General features: G+C 43.6%; 1 protein-coding gene across 3 annotated transcripts in view; it reads right to left on the bottom strand.

The window, feature by feature from the left end:
- Positions 1 to 19,284, bottom strand: part of LOC147708002 (uncharacterized) — a 507,148-nt gene that overhangs the window by 450,222 nt on the left and 37,642 nt on the right. The gene's annotated exons all lie outside the window — the stretch shown is intronic.

The raw sequence follows: 19,284 nt of genomic DNA, 5'->3' as shown, positions 1-19,284 counted from the left end.
AAGGATCTCCAAGGGCTTGAGATAGAGCTTGCCTCCTGCTGTAGTCTCAGGAACAACAGACTTCACCAACCAGCTCCCCAAGACTCTTATGGAAGTGCCTGCTGCTGTGCGGGGCTTTCTGAGGGACTGCGTGTCACAAGGAGCTGGAAGCGCGAATCACGGAGAAGAAGCGTGTCGCCGCCGCAGCTGCTGTCATCGCATCACTGATCACTGAGAAGAGGATAGACGTCGCATCATACGCTGCCGCATCAATGGAGAAGCGTGTCGCCGCCACTGCAGCTGTCGCATCATCGCCGAAGCGCCTCGCATCGCCGAAGAAGAGTGTTGCCGTCGCATCACCGGGAAGCGTGACGCAGGGCCTGTCACGGCTCAGAAGAATCGTTGAGTCGCCGCACGGCCGTCGGGCGTGCATGCAACATGGCGCATCAAGAAGAAGATGCTATCTTTGTCGCATTGCACCGGATCGCATCACAGCGCTGCTGGTCTCATCGCCACGGAAGCGCAGTAAGAAACTGACGCATCACCTCCCCACGCCGAGAAGAACCAACGCATCCCCTACGCATCAAAAGGGACTCGACGTATCACCATTCTTGCGTGTAAGGAACCGACGCATCACCTTCCCTGCACTACTTTCATTGTATAGCGTTACACATCCTAAGGTACATTGAACTCAACGTGTTGCATTTTACATCTTAAGAGAGACTAAGCTATTTCTACAATTTTTATAGTACAGTATTGTGGATTTTTGTTGTTTGTGGTCTTGAGTTAAGTTTATATAAAAGATTCTTATTTTCAATATACAACTGGTGTGGTGTCCATCTGTAGTGTTGTCACTTGATTACTGTATGTGTTCACAAATGCTTTACACACTGCCCCTGAGATAAGCCTGTCTGCTCGTGCACCTACCAAGGGGGTGAGCAGGAGTTATTTTAGGAGTGTACCTCCTCACCTTGACTAGACGCAAGGGTCCCAATTTGGTCAAAGGTACCTACCTCGGCCAACTAGAGACCCCAAAGATCTAACAAGATGTAAGTGCTCCTGCCTACCTGGAGGTTCCTTGCATGTCAGAGCTGTTCACCGCGATCTCTAGAAGTCCGGCTGTAGAACACATGCAAGGTTTCCAGTGCGTCCGCACCGTGCATTGTGCAGTGTTTTCCTCGGGTTTGGGGTCACGTTACTTGACCTTACGCACCGCCATTTTGAAAATTTTCGTACATCAATCTAGGAGGTGCATCTTCAGCGTGGTGATCCGCACACCATTTCTGCTCAGTTATTTTCTTTGTTGCTCTTTGCTTGTGCAGTGACCAGCACACCTATCAGCACTTGGAAGTGTGGTGAAGCCTACGCCTTTGCATCTTAGTGCGTCCCTGTAAGCACACAGTGAGACACACACCTTATTGGAGACTGTCACCTCAAGTATGTATTTTATTCTCAGTGTTTAAAGCAGAGACAATTTAGCAATATCTTATCCACACCATCATTAAACAGTGCATTTCACAGTGAACTAGTCCTTTTTTCAGCTGACGTCGGGATGCTGTGAAGTATTGTTCTCGAGTTGTCATGGCTAGTCAAAATCTTCCTCTTCAACCACCCCAAGCATTTTGGCCAGCTACAGGAAACCCTTGCATGAAGTGGACTGAGTGAAAGGCCTAGTTTCTGAACTTCATTTACATCATCGATGAAGACGGAGAAATTACACCTGAAAGGAAAAAGAGGATTTTTTTACATTCTGTAGGTCCAGGTGTTTTGAATGCTTATGAGGAGATGACTAAAACATTAGAGAGTTGTGATGCAAAAGTATTTGATGCCATTATGAATGATTTCGACAATTATTTTGCACCTAAAGTATGTATTGGTATCGTAAGCTATACATTTTCCCACAGGAAAAAAGAAGTAAATGAAACAGTGGATTAGAAAGTTAGCTGCAGATTGTAAATTTGATCATTTATTGGATCTGTTTATCAGAGATCAAGTTGTGATGCATGCTAAGGATCCTGCTATCCAAGAAAGATTATGAATAAATGGTGATGCTGAGTTAAAGGATATTTTAAATATTGTTAGGAAGTCTGAAATGTCTAGCTGTAGTGCTAAGCTTCTCAAACAAGAAGCTTAAGAAATTCCAGTTGATGTGGTTAGTAAAATTAAAACAAAGAATACTACTAAGCCCAAGAAGGAAATTGTTAATAACCAAGACTTCATCAGACGGGGCAACTTGAGGTGTTTCCACTGTGATAGTGCGTCACACATAGCTTCCAGCAAATTCTGTCCTGCCACCATTAAGCAGAAATGTTCTAGTTGTTGGGTGGGTGTCCTTTTTGCCAAGGTTTGCAAAAGGAAAGGGGACTGGAGAGTGAAATGTGTAGATGAAGCTGAGTGTAGTTCTAGTGATGAAGAGTCCAGAATCAAGAAACTAGGTATAAGGGACTGTGGTAATGAGAGGCAAAACCTTGATTCCAAAGAATATTTTCTTTTAAATATCAGTGACAGAAGTGACTCAAGCAGGGAAAAACCTCTGTGTTCTATGTCCATTGGGGGAGTTATTTTACAAATGTATGAGGACTCAGGTTCTCCATACACCATTGTGGATGAGGAAACCGGGCAGTCCTTGTTTGCCAAGCAGTTAGGGCATAGACTGCTGGAAACAGATATTCACCGGAGGGATATTCTGGTGAAAAGATTGACATGGTGGGCTATAGGTCACTAGTCTTCAGGTTTAAGAACAGGGAAGCGTTCGGCAAGTTGTACCTGCAGTTTTGGGTTGGAAGGACCAAAGGAATTTAGACATAATTCTTAATCCCAATAGCACTGATACGTTCATGGTCCTAAATGACAATGAACTACTTTGCAATGAGATCTTGAGGAAGTTCCCTAGAGATTTAGTGGAGGTATTGGGAATCTCAATGACTTTGAGCATCAAATTGTTTTAAAACCTGATGCATGTCCCAAGGTGCATAAAGTAAGGCACATTCCTGTTCTACTTTGGGAAGACATTGAGAAAGAGTTAGAAAGACTTGTCAAGGTTTCTAATATTGAACCTATTGAATCAGCTGAATAGATTTCTCCGAATGTGGTAGCCATGTGTAGCAATGGGAAATTGCGATTATGCATTGACTTCAGGCACCTAAGCAATAACATTGTTGTGGACACATTTCCTCTCCTTAAAATCTCAGAGATGTTATCCATTGTTAAAGAAGCTGAATGGTTCTCATCCATTGACCTATCTGCAGCCTACCACCAGATTTCTTTGGCTAAAGAGAGTAAACAGTTCACAGCATTCATTACTCCTTTTGGATGCTTCCAGTTCAAGAGACTTCTTGTTGGCCTGGCCTCTGCTGCCGCTATTTTTCAAAGACTTCGGTACCAACTATTTGGTAAATGTAAGAATGTAAGGTTTTTCCAAGACGATATACTTGTTTTTGGCAAGGATAGGCAGGAACATGAAAGGATCTTAGAGGAAGTCCTAGCTGTTTTGGAAGCTAAGGGGTTGACTGCAGAACATTCCAAATGCACGTTTGCTGTAAAATCTATTACATATTTGGTCCATGTTCTTAGTGGGGAAGGTGTTTCCCCCAAACCTTCTTTGATTGATGCTATTCGTGATGTTCCCAGCCCAAAGATTAGGGAGGAGGTTAGATTGTTCTTAGGGCTTGTGGAATTCTATTCAAAATTTGTGAAAGATTTTTCCAGCAATGGTTTTTGCATTAGGCAATTACCTAAAAGTAGAGTGAAATTCCTGTGGGATAAGGAGTGCCAACAAGAATTTGAGAATTTCAAGAATGCTGTTGTTCAGGCTTCTGTACTCAATGGGTTTGATCCTGAGCTGGACAATGGGTTACCGTTGACGCCAGTAATAAAGGACTGGGTACAATTTTACCTCAAGGTATTGATAGTAAGGAAAACATTATTGCATATGCATCTCGTGCCTTGTCTCCCACCAAGGAGAAATTTTCAGTTATTGAGAAGACAACCCTTGCATGTGTTTGGGCTCTGGAGCATTTCCGCTCTTTTGTGTTGGGAAAAAAACGTTTGAAGTGCACAGTGACCACAAACCTTTAGTTAATTTACTGGCCACTGAAGGACTTTCAAATGCATCTGCTAGAATAGCAAGATTGCCCGATGCATTTGCAGGACTTTATTTACAAGATTGTATATGTTCCTGGGAAGAAGAATGTTATTGCTGAATTTTTGTCCAGGTTACCTGTTGATCTGCATGAGTGTGATAGTAGCAACTTTAATTATGAGCCAATTGCTTTCATTCATGACCAAAGGTTGCATAATGTAAATGAGAAAGAATCGGTGAAACTTTACAGTTTGGACAAGGAGTTACAAAGCCTGTTGGGATTTGTTTAACGTGGTTGGTCAAGGAAGACTGATGTACCAGATGTTTTGAAACCCTTTTGGGAAATTCGACACAAACTTTCGGTTGTCAAGGGGTCCATCCATAGAGGTGATAGAATTGTTCCGTCTTCCTCTTAGAGGTCTGATATTGTCAAACTGTGTCATCAAGAGCTTTGCAGCATTGTCAAAACTAAACAGAGGGTCAAACAATGGTATTGGAATTCCGACAAGTCTCTTGTTATTCTATGACCAAACATGTGTGAATCTATAGTACCCACTAAACCGTGGCACACTTTGACTGTGGATATCATGGGACCTATTGGTGCACAAGCAAAGTATATCATTGTTCTCATTGATGTATTTTCCAGATAGCCTGTCATCAAAGTTGTGAATAAGATTACCACTGAAGAAGTTTTGATATTTCTCGAAAGGGTGTTTATTGAGGAAGGGCTACCTGTTCAAATTGTGTCTGACAATGGCATTCCATTTTTGTCTAACATTTCTAAGGAGTATTTTGACAGAGTGGGAATTAGGCACAGGATGACTTCCATATATAATCCAAGCGGTAATGGCATGATTGAGAGATTCAACAAGGTTCAGAAGAATGCCATTCCAATGGCTGCCAAGAATGGTTGTGATTGAGAGGTTCAAGTTTTCAGGACCTTATGGATGTACAGAACTGCACCCTATGATGTCTTGGAGGTCTACCCTTTTAAGGTCATGAGAGGACATGGTGCCAGAACCAAGTGTAACCCTGAATGGATGTTGGATGCCGCAGTAGGTTCTGTGCCTGTGAATGTTGTGAGATCCAGAATTGTGGAGAAACACAGGAAGTAAAAGGAGATGTTTGATCAAAAACAAGGTTCAAAGGGTGTTTTCATCAATGTGGGTTGTTCGGTCAAAATTAAAAAACCTTGGAAGATGAGCAAGGGTGAGAGTTACCAAGGTTTTAAGGAGTGTCTTCCAGTGAAGTGACGGTAATGTCTGGAATTTAAGACGTGTTGCTGTTTTTCACCATGTTTTTGATACTGACGTCTTCCATGTTTCAAACGCTCATTCAGAGTGGGATGAATGCGGTGAGGATGCTTGTGTGAGCCATGCCCTCGCTAATACTTATGAGAATTCCACTACTGGTTCTGAAGGTAATGAAATTGTTAAAAGTGGTAATGATGCTTTAGTGAGGTACAGAATGGAGGTTTGTTCTGACAGTGAGGTAGGTGGTGAAAGTGAGTGCACTGTGGGGCCTGACAAGATGGTACACACCAAACCCAAATGGATGTCGGATTTTCTTTGTGATAAAGTATGTAAATAACTTATTTGATTTAATATTTAATGGATGTTCTTTTCCAATTGTGATTCAACATGTTAACAACTTAGTTCATTTAGGTGATGGAATATGTATGCACTTATTCTATTTCATTTTGTTATAGATAATGTAAAAAATAATTCTTATTTTTTGTTCTTGTTTTAATATTTTTGGGGGGAAGATGTGTTGTGTTTACCTTCTTTTGTCATGATTCCATTATTGCAAACATATGTTTTATGCTCCGAGCCCTGCTATTTGTCCACTAGAGTTGGGGATCCTAGATTGCTGGCAGAGGACGTTAGGAGCTAGACAATGGGTTAAGGGTCTCTCCCTACTGCTGTACCAGTGTTTCTTAATATGGAATTAAGCTTTTCCTTCATCACTCGTGTCTGGGTCCACTTTACTCAAGTTCACCAACACTCACTCCACAGCTTGTCACATCACAGAAACCATCAATAAAAAAATATGCGCAATTCACATCACAGAGATATGATACGTGCCTAGCTCCACAAACATTCTATTACCCTTGACCCCACAAGCTTTTCATACAACACAACCCCACACAATACTACATGATGTATCACCGTCATCCACAACTCCTCATAGATTTGTGCACTCTAGAAACCCACATCCTCAACTCCATGAAGATCTTTAACTGCTGCACTCCCTCATCAGCTCCCAAACAATATTCTTCTACCTAAAATACAGTCTTCTGGGGGGAGAAAAGGCTTCAAGGGTGAAATCAGAGACCTCTTCATCATATCATCCTCACAGGCCGTCAAATTCCTCCCCTCGTTGCTGTTGCTAATAAATTTGTCAGACTGTGCAGCTATCCTGATTCTCATCCACCACAAACCAACCAGACACTTTGCCAACCAATCTTCACCAAATAACACTACAACCCCTTAATCAAGCTACGAATGTAGATAGAAAGTATTAATTGTAATAAATAAACACTGTATATAGAAAGAGGAGCTTCCATTGTTTAAAACACTGATAGTGATAGAGCAAGGAAGGGTGTGATAGGCTTCTGTCATACACGATCACAACAAAAAGCAAACACAAGCCACATTACAGCAAGAAAATACAATGAACGTCAATGTTAAAAAAGTTGTAATGATCAGTCATAAATTTAAGACATTTTATGACGATTCTTTCAAGAAGAATGAATCTCATCCAGAAAAGAATGAGTTTAAAAAAGTTGAAATGAAGGTAGGTCAGAGAGCAACTACTACCCCTGAGGACCTTCAAATATCACTTCCGGTTGGGAGTTACTCCGGATATACGATCAACTTGACCAAATCGGGGGTCTTCCGGCTATCGTGGTCCCGCCGAGAATACCGACATGAAGCGCGGCCGCAGTGGTGGAAGAGGGATTGGTACCTAGCCATACATATTGTGAGGGATCACGGTAAGTTTCTGAAGAAGAACATTGAGCCCCAGATAGATCGGCTAAGTGATGACATGTGCCATTGGTGTACTCTCCCATTGTCTGTACGTCCTCCAAAACACTCCCTGTCCAGTCCCTCCGGCAATTTTTAAAAGAATAGCCCAGGAAGCTAGAACACTTCTGTGGCAAGGTGGCTCTCACAGAATAGTGCTCCATAAACTACAAAAGGGACTGTATGATGGCAGCCTTGTGGTCCCAGAGGTCTGACTATATTACTGGGCCTCGTAGTTGCTTGTCATAATTGGTTTGGGTTTACGCAGATGTGCACAAGGCGGCCTATAGAGTGGACAAAGCCAATATGCCAAGTGGAAACTGTGAACCATTTTTGTACTCCCAGAATGTTCGCACTGAATGACCGACACACACTGGGGTGGTGGTGGGGTGCTGGAGGGAAGATAACAGAATTCTGGGCTGGACGGAGAAATTTACTAGTCGGACTCCACTGTGGTCAGGGGACACACTGAAAGAAGTAACCGCCTTAAAGGGCTTTAGAGGGTGGGAATTGATAGGAATTGAGTACCTGGAAGACGTGTGTAAGGGGGGCTTCCATTGCCTTTGAAGATTTGCAGAAGGAATATAACTTGAATCAGAAGCAGAGATATCACTACCTCAGATTGATGCATGCCCTTCGGTGATATATCCAACATGGTATCCCCGTTCTGGACTACTCCCCCCAAGAAGACAGATTACTACTAGACCCAATCCCCGAAAAAGCGATATCCGCGATATATCGCAAATTAATAAATATTGTACCAGACCCCCTGGTTACCCTGCGTGCAGCATGGACAGGCAACCTCGGAAGCATAGATGACGAAGAATAGCTAGAGGCAGTACAAAGCCCAAGAGAGATTGCAACTCAGACAAGATTTAGACTGGTGCAACTTAAGATTCTGCACCGTACCTATTATCCAAGTACCCACTTATGTAAGTGGGGTAAAGCACACACAGTGCATTGCGTTAGGGGCTGCCAACGGGAGGGGACATTCTTTCATATCCTATGGGAATGCCAGGAGATTGCCCGATTTTGTCAGAAGATCACAGAAGTAATGTCTAGGGTGTCGGGAATGACGGTACCATGGACCCCAAATGGCTCCTTCTGATGATTAAGGGAATCCTTGACGGGCCCAGACATGTGGGAATATGGTTGGTCCTAGCAGTGGGTATTGCAAAAAGGAACATTGCAAGGAGGTGCGGAGCGCCTTCGCCACCGTCATTGAGAGAATGGGAAATGGACCTGGACTTGTGCCAACATGCTCAGGAATCAGTGTATAAAAGTAGCGGTTGTGTCAAAAAGTGGGAGAAAATATGGCAATCATGGGGCCAAAATAGAGACGGGTTGGGCAAGGAATAAAACGCATCGCCTATGTCTAGATAGAAGAGTGGAGGAGGATTGTTGTACGGGTTATTCGCTTTCTGCCTATGGAGGTTGTCTGCGGTCGACCTGTGCCTTTGAAGTTGCTGTGGGTATATGTCTCCCTGCCTATCACTCATAAAATAGCTGTGGTGTTAAAGCTGTATCATGTAAGACTGCATGTGATTGATGTAAAGAGTGGTATTTTTCTTTTGAGCACCGTTAATAAAAAGATTTTTTTTTAAATATATATATCTCACTTCTGGTGGTACCCCAACATCTCACATGGCTTATTCTTTAGAGTCAGTGGACTGTAGTAAAAGCGTAGTCAGGTAAAGTGCAGAAAGCAACAGATGTGGGTCACAGCGATTTCCAATCACTTGCCTTTTCTAACCTCTCTAATAATTAGTCCAATAAAGCTTTACAGACTTAGAAGAGTTAGTTTATGTGTATTTACTGGATCCAGTTATAGGTAAATGAAGTTAGAAATGCAATTTTATTTAGGAAAATTATGGTTATATATAGAGTATGGAGACAGTTTGGAATATATGTAAGGCAACAAACAGCTGTAAATTCTTTAGTATAGACAGACCACTGGTATATGGCAATACAGGGCATCATCATGCAGAAGGGATAACTAAAGTATGCTCCAAAAGAAAGACAAATTATACGGAGAGAGAATGCAAGCTATGCAGTGTATTTTGCAATTAAAGCCAAATTATGTAGCGCATGTTGTTCATTATTAGGTAGCGACTTTTACATTTTAATCCACTGTGGTACCTTAAACCACCTTCTCTTGCAGGGCTATCGCTAAAAGTTCCACTAAAGGCTTAATAATTGCATGTTTTGGCTGCCCCTTTTATCTACACACAATTTTATGGTTTGGGGTTGTCCCTAAAACAACTGGCTTTGGCTTCTGCCTTAAACAAGGTATTTTAGGTATCCAAAATGTGCAAACAAGTAAGGCTATACTGCCTTTCTACTTCCAAAGTCACAATAACTATTGGGGATTTGGACACAAGCACAGTTTCCGCTATAGTAATATCTCAGGTCAGACCAGATCTTCGAGCCCTCGTCCTCATTTAGAAGGGCAACCTGGCTTTGGCACGGCCATAGTCATGATCCCTATGGTGGAAACCATATTGCCAGATGAATCATCAGCATCAAGCAGCCATGCAAACTGTTTTAATCTTGAGGATGTTGGAGTCAGCATACCTGGCATGTGCCTTCCATTCAAGTAGAAATATCTCTTGCCACGCTGAAATTCTGAAGACGCTTCCTATCCCCAGGCATTTGTATCACCTCTCTTTTAATTCAGCCCTTAACAGTGCAGTCAGGACCTGCATGGGGACGGACGTGCACCCCTGCCCTGAGTGACCCAGCTGCATGTATATCTGGATCCCTGGTAATGACTTTTGATAATAGGTAAACAAGGACCGTGCATGTGCACCTGTACAGATGCTTGTCTCAGGGTAATGTAGTCTTATTAAAACCGAAGGGGTGCACCAAGCGCTACCGTCTTAGAGGTAGAAAGTGACTGCTTTTACCAGGATTTGAGTGAATTGAGCGTGGTGATGGCAGCGTACCAGTTTTGTGTTTAGTAAGGATTGGTACTGTGAACTGGCATTTCCACTTGTGTCACTGTAGTGATGACTACTGGTTCACCCTTGTAAAGTTCTGCTGATATGTACAAACTCCCCCTTGGCCTACATGTTGACTGTAAGTAGCAGCAAGTAGCTTGTGATACTTGTGTGTGCATGGTGGTAAGTATATGTGCCTGTGCATGGTAAATGCAAAAAGAAGCTGGGTCTGAACTGGAGTGGCGAAGTGAGCTAAAGAACGATGATGGATTTAACAGAGATCTGAGACTGGGGGTGAGTGTCTGAAAGGTTTCAGTGTTAAGTCCATCATCTCCTTGTGTTTGATTTGTTCGCCCTAAATTGGCAGGGTATGCCCAGACGTCGGTCCCTTGCTCACTTTGCCACTGGATACAAGCTAGCCTGGTTCATAGCTTGCTCACTTTGCCACTGGATTCAAGCTAGTCTGGTACATAGCATGGAGGTTTCTGGGTTCCATTTTGGCAGCCCAGGGCCTGGAAAGGCGAGTAGAGGTGAGGGCTGCAACTGTCAGATAGGAGGAGATGTGTGTTACTCCCATTCCTGAGGGCTGGAATGGAGAACCACACACACTGGAGCAAAGGGAGCAGAACATGCTCTGTGCACATAACACGTCTCTTTGAATCCAGGAATATATACTGGTCAGTAGGGGTATGGGCTCATTATCAAGTGAGATGGTGGGACTGATAAGTTTAGGAACAGCACACGTTTTGTGGTTAAAGGTTATATGTAGGGAGCATGCGTGTTGCACCTCCCAATTAACTCCTGGTCCATCCCTACTTTTATGGCACTGAAGGACCACCTGATCAGGTTAGAGGGGAAGACTTAGGCCTTTTTATCTTTGTGAGGCATATTCTAGTGCAGGCTGACAGCCTGGTGTGATCACCAGGTACTCCCTCGCCCTGTGTTGTTGGTTAATCAAAGTTGGAGCTACTTCTGCTGTCGTAGATTGTCCCTATCACAAAAGACGGGACAGAGAGAGAGCTCTTCAAAAAAGACTAAATCCACAACATAAATATAAAAAAACAGACAATAGATCTCATCTGTGTCTGGATTTGGATTATAAAGGTTTGAGCAAGAATCCCACAAGTGGCTCATCAGTGTCAGCAAGATAACACCTTTGAGCTTCTGCAACCAGGACTGGAAACAACTATGTCTGCTAATGTCCAAGAAGGGTGAGGGGATATCACCCGGAAATCCAAGCACAATTGCCCTGTGCTTGGAGCACCAGTCTGCTGCCTGCCAACACAAGTGTGCCCTGTGAGGGGGGGGAGACAGCCTCGGGATGAGCAACGCCATGTGGGGGTCCTGGCAAGTGTATTGCGACGAGTGAAGTGTGAGGTGTCTGGTCCAGTTAGGATCGTTGTTGCAAGAGAGTGCTGTCCACCCTCTTGTGCAAGCCAAGGACCCCATCATAGCACCCGTGAATTTGCAGGCCGTCATCCGGCACAACTGACATTGCTGGGGCTGCCACCCTTGTCTACGGCCCACGTATGGGGCCACGAGGGCCATTGTGGCTATCACCCCAGACAATTTACATCTTTGGGGCTGCCACCAATGCCTATGCACCCACTGTATGCGATGATGTGGCCAATAGGATCATTGCGGCTATTGAGTCATAACACAGGCAAAGACGAAAGGACTGGCATAATCTTTACAAGGTTGTAACTTATAAAGAAAAAGGCAGAAAACACACGCGAAACCTATTTCTGATCCTAGAAACAACTAGCGTGCAATGCTAAAGGATTTCACAGGATAACGGGAATGAGATCAGGGAGATGAGAGAAATAAAACAACAACCGGGCTAAATGATAATGCATATACACAGCACACATGCCAATGAGCCAATACATGTAACATAACTACTAAAGAGATGAACAGACACAGGACAGGGTTCAGTCAGTCCTTAATTGACATTTAATATGTACTGGTTAAATGTGACACTGTTAAATTGTAAAGATGAAGAATTTAAAACATGTGAATAAAGAGCAATATAAAAAAAATGTAGTGCAGACCATCACCACACAACAGATCTCGTGCAGCAAAAGCCACCTCTTATTCAAATCAATAACTGCCAAAAAACACTGTGAGCCTGGCTCCCGTTACCAACCCTAGCAAAGGTGAATCTTCTGTTCAGAATATAGCTTTGGCACAGTGTCCAGGACCTAGTCCTTGAAGCGGTCTTGAATCTGGTTCTGTCGCTCCTGGACAGATACAATGGGCAACACCTGCTCTTTGTCAGATCTTTGTCACACGTGAGGATCATTCACATTGTTGTGCCTTCTCCTGTCAGAGAGCACTAAAGATCTGACGGTGTCACACCCCAGCCCTGGCCTAGCTGTGTTTCACTCCTTGCAAACCAGCATAATCTTCAAGCTCCTATTAATCAGTGTTTGAAATGTCAACAAATCTACCTGACTGAGATGTCAGCCATCTCTGGCTGTCAGAGCAACGCCGAAGCAATTGTGTGACTTAGCTGGCTAAACATGGGGGCATGTATCCATCTTCAGGAGATTGTTGAACCCCATCCACCTACAGATAGATTAGGTTGTCCCATCTCTAATACAATTCAGAAAATGGTTGCATTTTTTCTCCAATGCTCTTAGTTATGAATGTGTTGGTTCTTGCAAAGGAACATTCACTAGACTCTAAGAAACTCACCATTCTACAAGATCCACCTCTCTCTCCTCTTGTGCTTCACTCCCGCTACCCATATCAAGGTCTCACCATCCCAACCTGAATTGGTTGACGTAAACCACCTCTTTAATTGTTAATCTCGGTTTCCATGTATACTACTTTACTTCTTCCAGAAGATAAGTTTTTAATCTACAACAAGCATTCACAATAACGAGAATAACAAATAATGAACCTGGAATCAACGAATTAAAACTCATTACTATTATCTCAAAGTGGCATATGAGAGAATCATAGGGTAAGTGACAGGAATGACCATTCCATTTACATATTTCTTCTAGTATTTATTTTCATATTTGTTATCTTTTCAATGGCTCCAGATCCCAGTAAGCAACATCTAAGCTCAGGCTAGGATGCAGTGAGGTTGAGTCTTTTGTTTATGGTCATAGGACTGGATGGGTTTGTGCCACCTTGCTTGTGTACTGTCGCTAGGTGATCCTGTTGCCATTACACTCTAAGGAATTCTCTGAACAACGTTGGCATTTGCCATTGTTACTTGTTTATGAGGCACTTCTAGAGTGAGTTTGCTTGGATCTCATGCAGAGTGTTAGACCAAATGATGTACCTCATTTGGTTAAGTATAAAGTACTTATTTAAGCTTTAAAAGTCTTCAGTGGAAGGCACGTATTTAAGTATTTTGACATTGACAGTCAATTATCAATAAACAAATTGAAACAAATACTAAATTGCTTTTAACGCTTGACTATTTCCATCAGGTTGAGTACATTCTGACCTGTCCACGCTCCGTCTTGGCGATTGCTGCTCGAGTGTCTGACATCGGGACCCTCTGCTTGCCTCCCGTCGTCCCGCTGGTTTTTGCCACCTAGCCAGCGCGACCGCCGAGCGGAGTGCGGGCTGGGGACCACAACTCCCTGCAACCCCTGTGGCTCACGCATCACTCGACCGCGCCAGGAGGCGCATAAAATCGGTGCAACCCCCTGCCGAGTTGGGAACCTCTGCTGACCTGTCCACATTCCTTCTGGGCGATTGCTGCTCGAGTATCTGCCATCGGGACCCCCTGCTTGCCTCCCGCCGTCCCGCTGGTTTTTGCCACCTAACCAGCGCGCCCGCCGAGCGGAGTGCGGGCTGGGGACCACAACTCCCAGCAACCCCTGTGGCTCACGCATCACCCAACCGCGCCAGGAGGCGCATAAAATCGGTGCAAGCCCCTGCCGAGTGGGGAACCTCTGCTGACCTGTCCACGCTCCTTCTGGGCGATTGCTGCTCGAGTGTCTGCCATCGGGACCCCCTGCTTGCCTCCCGCCGTCCCGCTGGTTTTTGCCACCTAGCCAGCACGACCGCCGAGCGGAGTGCGGGCTGGGGACCACAACTCCCAGCATCCCCTGTGGCTCACGCATCACCCGACCGCGTCAGGAGGCGCATAAAATCGGTGCAAGCCCCGCCTCGCGGGACGCCGGGCGAAGCCAGGGCAAAGGGCGGGCCCTCTTAGGCCCTCAGAGGCCTGAGGAGTCTGGTCTGGGCCACACCTCTTGATTTTACCAACAATACATCGCTTAAGGTAACACTTACCTGCTTAACTGAGTGTGAAAAAATTGTAGCCCATTACAGATCCCATAGAGCACCTAGTGTAATCATGGTTAAATAGACACCAATGTCTACCCGATCAACATCAAGGAAATTAGCCCAGGCAACAACCCCACTCCCAACTTTAACTGCTATTGATAAAATGCTGCAACAAACAATTGGGGCTGTTGTCACTGCCATAGAAAATACCGAAAGACGCCTCTCATTACCACTGAGTATGTACCTAATAACCCAGCCTACGCAAGGAGCCAATATACCTGCCAATACATCTACATTTATAGCTATGTCACAGGACTCAATTCTATTAAACTCTTTTGTGGACTTACCGGGGAATGACCCGAATCATGCGGATATACCACATCAGTCACCGCCCACTGTGTTTTCTGCACGGGAGAATAGGCTGTCATTAACTCCCACCTTACAGCCCAGTGAGATCCCCTTTCCCCTTACAGTGATTGATGTGTCTAACATCAGAGTAGAGCCAGATAATTGTGGAAATAATGATATCAACTTGTCAGATGAAACATTGAACATGAGCCCATCATATAGTATGAGTGATCATGGAGCTGGTCGATCTAAACACAGATCAGCACCTAGCAGGAAGTTGGTGACTGCAAATAGACATGGGAGGAGATATAGAAGTAGAAAGAAGAGGCCAACCAACACAATCCCGAAACAAGGGGGGTGGGAAATGCTTTACAACATGGTGGAAACTCGCAATTAAATGAAAACCAGGACATTGTTCAACAAAACGTACTCCTCATTAATATGGAAGGTCTCATATTACAGCTCGAGCACCTAGTAAAATCACATATTACACCAGTGACTGAAAGACTGAGTGCTTTGACGGATAAGGTAGAGACCTTAGAAAAGCTGGGAATAGCTAATTTAGACCTGCTAGAACAACTTAGCACGCAGATCAAGCATCCCACAACTAGCGCCCAAAAGGTTAAACCCAATAATAACCCGGTCGGCAGTCAAACGAAAACAGCCAGCCACCCTGCCCCGGTAAACCCTGCCACCACCTCGGTAACACTATCTACTAACACCTCCAACATAACAACGGGGCAGAAATCGGTTTTGGGGCAAAGGGAGAAAGGTAGTACAGGATTTAACAAAATGGACAGGGTAGCGCCTACACGTAACATCACTACCAATAATATAATTCCTGCAGTGATAAACCTACCACCGGAAAGTAGCGCGTACGTAGCTATTCTTGCTAACGTACCAAAGCTTAAGCCTACCCAATTTGAAAATCAGCAAACTCTTAAGAACAAAACACTGCATTGGCTTACTCAAAACTGTAGATTCCCAATGCGTGGGGCAAACCAGATTATCTCAACACAGAGAGTAGGATGGGTAGGACCCAGTAAAAAAGAAATAAACGGAGATTGCATAGTCATAAACTTTAGGACCCCTGACTGGGCTAGAGATTCGATCCTTAATGCACCTGCGCCCTCTAAACAAGAATATAATACAACTTTGCTCCCTTTAGATTACTTCTATAGGGGCCAGTCAGGGAAATATGCCACAGTCCAGATTGCTGACTATCAGAGAGCTACTTACCATAATCCATATAACACAGCCTATGTTTTTGCCCCATTTCATAATTCATGGGACAACTTCGCAATCCCGACTCATAACAGATTCCAGGTTTTTGGCTCACTGGATGAGAATGACTGACTGAAGGAACAAATTATACCGCCCCACCTTGAAGTAGCTGTATCTAGGGGAAAGGTTGAAACTGATCATGGGTTGTTGGATATAAAAAGGGCAGAAGGGGATAACACAGTAAGGCCAGTAAGTAATGATCAGCATAAAATTGATAAAATAGATCAGTCTGATGTAACCTCTGTTATAGATACAAATCTGGGTGATAGTTTAGAAAGACCTGATACGGCTGCGCTATATGACACCACCCATGCCAATACTGCTGAAGGCCTCATGTTTATTACCTGGAACATAGCGGGAATTGCTGCTAAAATAACTATGCCCTTCTGGAACAGTTATATCACATATGGCCATGATATAGTTTGTCTCCAGGAGACGTGGCACAAAGTCCAAATACAAGTCGAGGGGTATACATCATATAGTGTGGATGCAACAGCTTCTTTAGTAGGAAGAGCTAAAGGTGGGCTATTGACTTTGGTATTGACTACCTTAACTGAGTTTAGTCTTGGCAGTTATGTGGAGGTGGCCCCGTATGCATCGATTCTGCGCCTAGTACACGGTAAAGGAAGGGACCTAGTCATAATAAACTTCTACAATAATATCACTAGACCCAATCAGGCATGATTGTACTGGATATAGAGCGGGCAGTAGAGGGAGTATTAGAGTTATCAAGTGACCCCCTCGTAATAATTTGGGCGGGAGATTTTAATATTCAAGCGTGTAGTCATGCACAGAAGGGGATCTGTGGTCACCGAGGGGAGTATTATAGTGGAGGTAGTATTATTTATAATCATTTCCCACACACTAATTATGGAAGTGCCCTGAATAACCTAGTAGCCAAACTAGATTTAGAATTGCTAGATTGCACAAAGAATAAAGATACCGAAGAGTGTCCGTCATTTAGAGGGAGGGACGCCCACTCTAACATTGATCACATCTTGGTGTCTAACGGCTCAGTTTATGCCAATGTTTGGGTAGTTGAGCAGCCAGTGAGCGATCACAACAGCATATCGCTGGTATTATTTGGATGGGGGCCAAAAACTCATACCTATGGGAGACCTGTCCAAGGGATCTCAGCTGAAAGACCAAATGGCATGAGAATAAAGTGGATTAGAATTGATCCCGCTAAATTTATGATGGACGTACTCTCAAAATGTAGGGGGGAAATAGGCTATTGTCTGGCACCTAAAGTGACTCCAGGCAATTTAATCGTGAATTTCCTAAACATAATTAAAGCGATTGATGCTTCACTTACTGTTAGGAGTAGAAAATTAAGGAAAATCCAAATGGTATGGTTTGACATTAAATAAACTTAAAATTGCTCTTGACACCAAGCCCAGAGATACAGTTAAAATCAGAGAAGAGCGCCACAATTACAAGACCTCCCTGGCCACTAGAAAAAAAGAACTTCAAAATGAAGCTTGGTCTACCTTGGATATGGCAGCAGAAAACAAAAAACCACAAACTATTCTGGGAAACTGTAAATAGCCCATTTCTAAAGAACGATAATATTCCAGATATTACCTCCCATGTAAGCTGTCGTGCCTGGATAGCCCACTTTACTGGGATTTTTAATTCTGAATTTAATTTAGATGGGCCAATTTTAACCACAGATGTAGTGTCTAGCACAAAATGGGAAAAAATGCAGTTAATTGTGACCCTACCGAGTTACTGAGTCGATAAGAAATAGCAAAGGTGGCAAAGCCCCGGGTCCAGATGGGGTGCCCATGGATTTTTATAAACATGAAATACACCTATGGGCACCAATACTGACACGATATTTTAATGCTGCTATAGAAGATAGGCTCCCGCCAACATGGGGCCAATCTATTATTGTACCCCTCTACAAGAAAGGCCCTAGGTCAAAGGCACGTAATTACCGCCCCATCTAGCTCCTGGACTCATCAATCAAAATCCTTAGTCGATTCCTTCTAGAAAGGTTGGAAGCCTGGGTTGAGGAAAAAAACATCTTATCCCCAGTGCAGTATGGGTTTAGAAAGGGGATGGGAACAATGGAGCAGTGTGTGAAACTGGAACTTATTATCAGCAAATACACAAAAGCCAAAGGGGGCAATTTAGTTCTGTGTTTTGCTGATTTAAGTTAGGCATTTGATCTGGTGGAACACTCACTCCTATGGCCGGTTTTGGTAGAAATGGGTGCCCGATTGAAATTATCCACCTCCTGGCCAGACTGTATGAAAACTTGTTCTGCAAAGTTAGATTTGGACCTGCCGGAGAATGTACCCCTTTATTTAAAATTAATAGAGGCATTCGACAAGGATGTGTTCTTGCCCCACTTTTCTTTTCTTTATTTATAAACCAGATAGATCAAATTTTAAGAACAATCCAAGTAGATGCCCCTATTATAAATGGTAACCCCATTCCAATTCTTTTATACTCGGACGACGCGGTCCTTCTCTCCCGGACCCAAAATGGCCTGCAATGTTTAAATAATAAGTTTCATACATTCATTGAGAGTAGAAAGCTGATAATTAATAAAGGAAAAACTGTTGTAATGTCTTGTGGTAGGAAGACAAGAAAGAGCAGGACCTTTTATTTAGATGGGGAGAAATTGGAATCTGTAAGGAAATTCTGTTACCTGGGCATCACATTCTCAGGAGATGGGAGGTGGGCTAATGAACAAGAGAGTGTACGTTTTAAAACGGTAAGGAATATTAGTGGTGTTTTTAGATGTGCAGCAAAATTAGGGGGACGTAGAATTCAAGAGATGGTGTCTATATACAAATCTAGGTGCATATCATCAGCCCTGTACGGGGCAGGGATTTGGGGATATCATACACAGAGTGGCAACCAAATACAGCAAGAGGAGAATGCCTTCTTGAAACGATTGCTCTGTGCCTCGACTGCGTCTTCAAATGAACTAATACATAGGAAGTGGGACTAGATCATGTGAAAGACTTAATAGACCTGCGCCCTCTGGCCCTATGGCGATCAATCTAGTCCAAAGAAGAAACAAAATTTACTCAGGATGTGATTAACGATTGTTTAAAACTTGACCACCGTTTAAACATACCATGGTTGTGTCATATCCAGTCCTGGTACAAGACACTTTATGAATGCGATATTTTTGGAGAACCTACAATGGGGATAAGCTTATCAAAAAAGGAGCTTAAAGTCACTTTCCTGAAACACACCAGAAGTACCAGAATGTTCAAATATGCAAAACAAAGCGCATTTAACTCCTATTTAGAATACAGTGCTAATGAAGGTTTTCAATTGTACCTCACTGTTGTTACCAAAGGCTACCATCGCTTTGTACTATCCCGTTAACGCCTAGGAATTGTGCACCATC

The sequence above is a fragment of the Lissotriton vulgaris genome, chromosome 6 (genome assembly GCF_964263255.1).
Source record: "Lissotriton vulgaris chromosome 6, aLisVul1.2, whole genome shotgun sequence".
NCBI lineage: Eukaryota > Metazoa > Chordata > Amphibia > Caudata > Salamandridae > Lissotriton > Lissotriton vulgaris.
The sequence above is the reverse complement of the archived record's forward strand: the minus strand, read 5'-3'. Positions and strand labels throughout refer to the sequence as shown.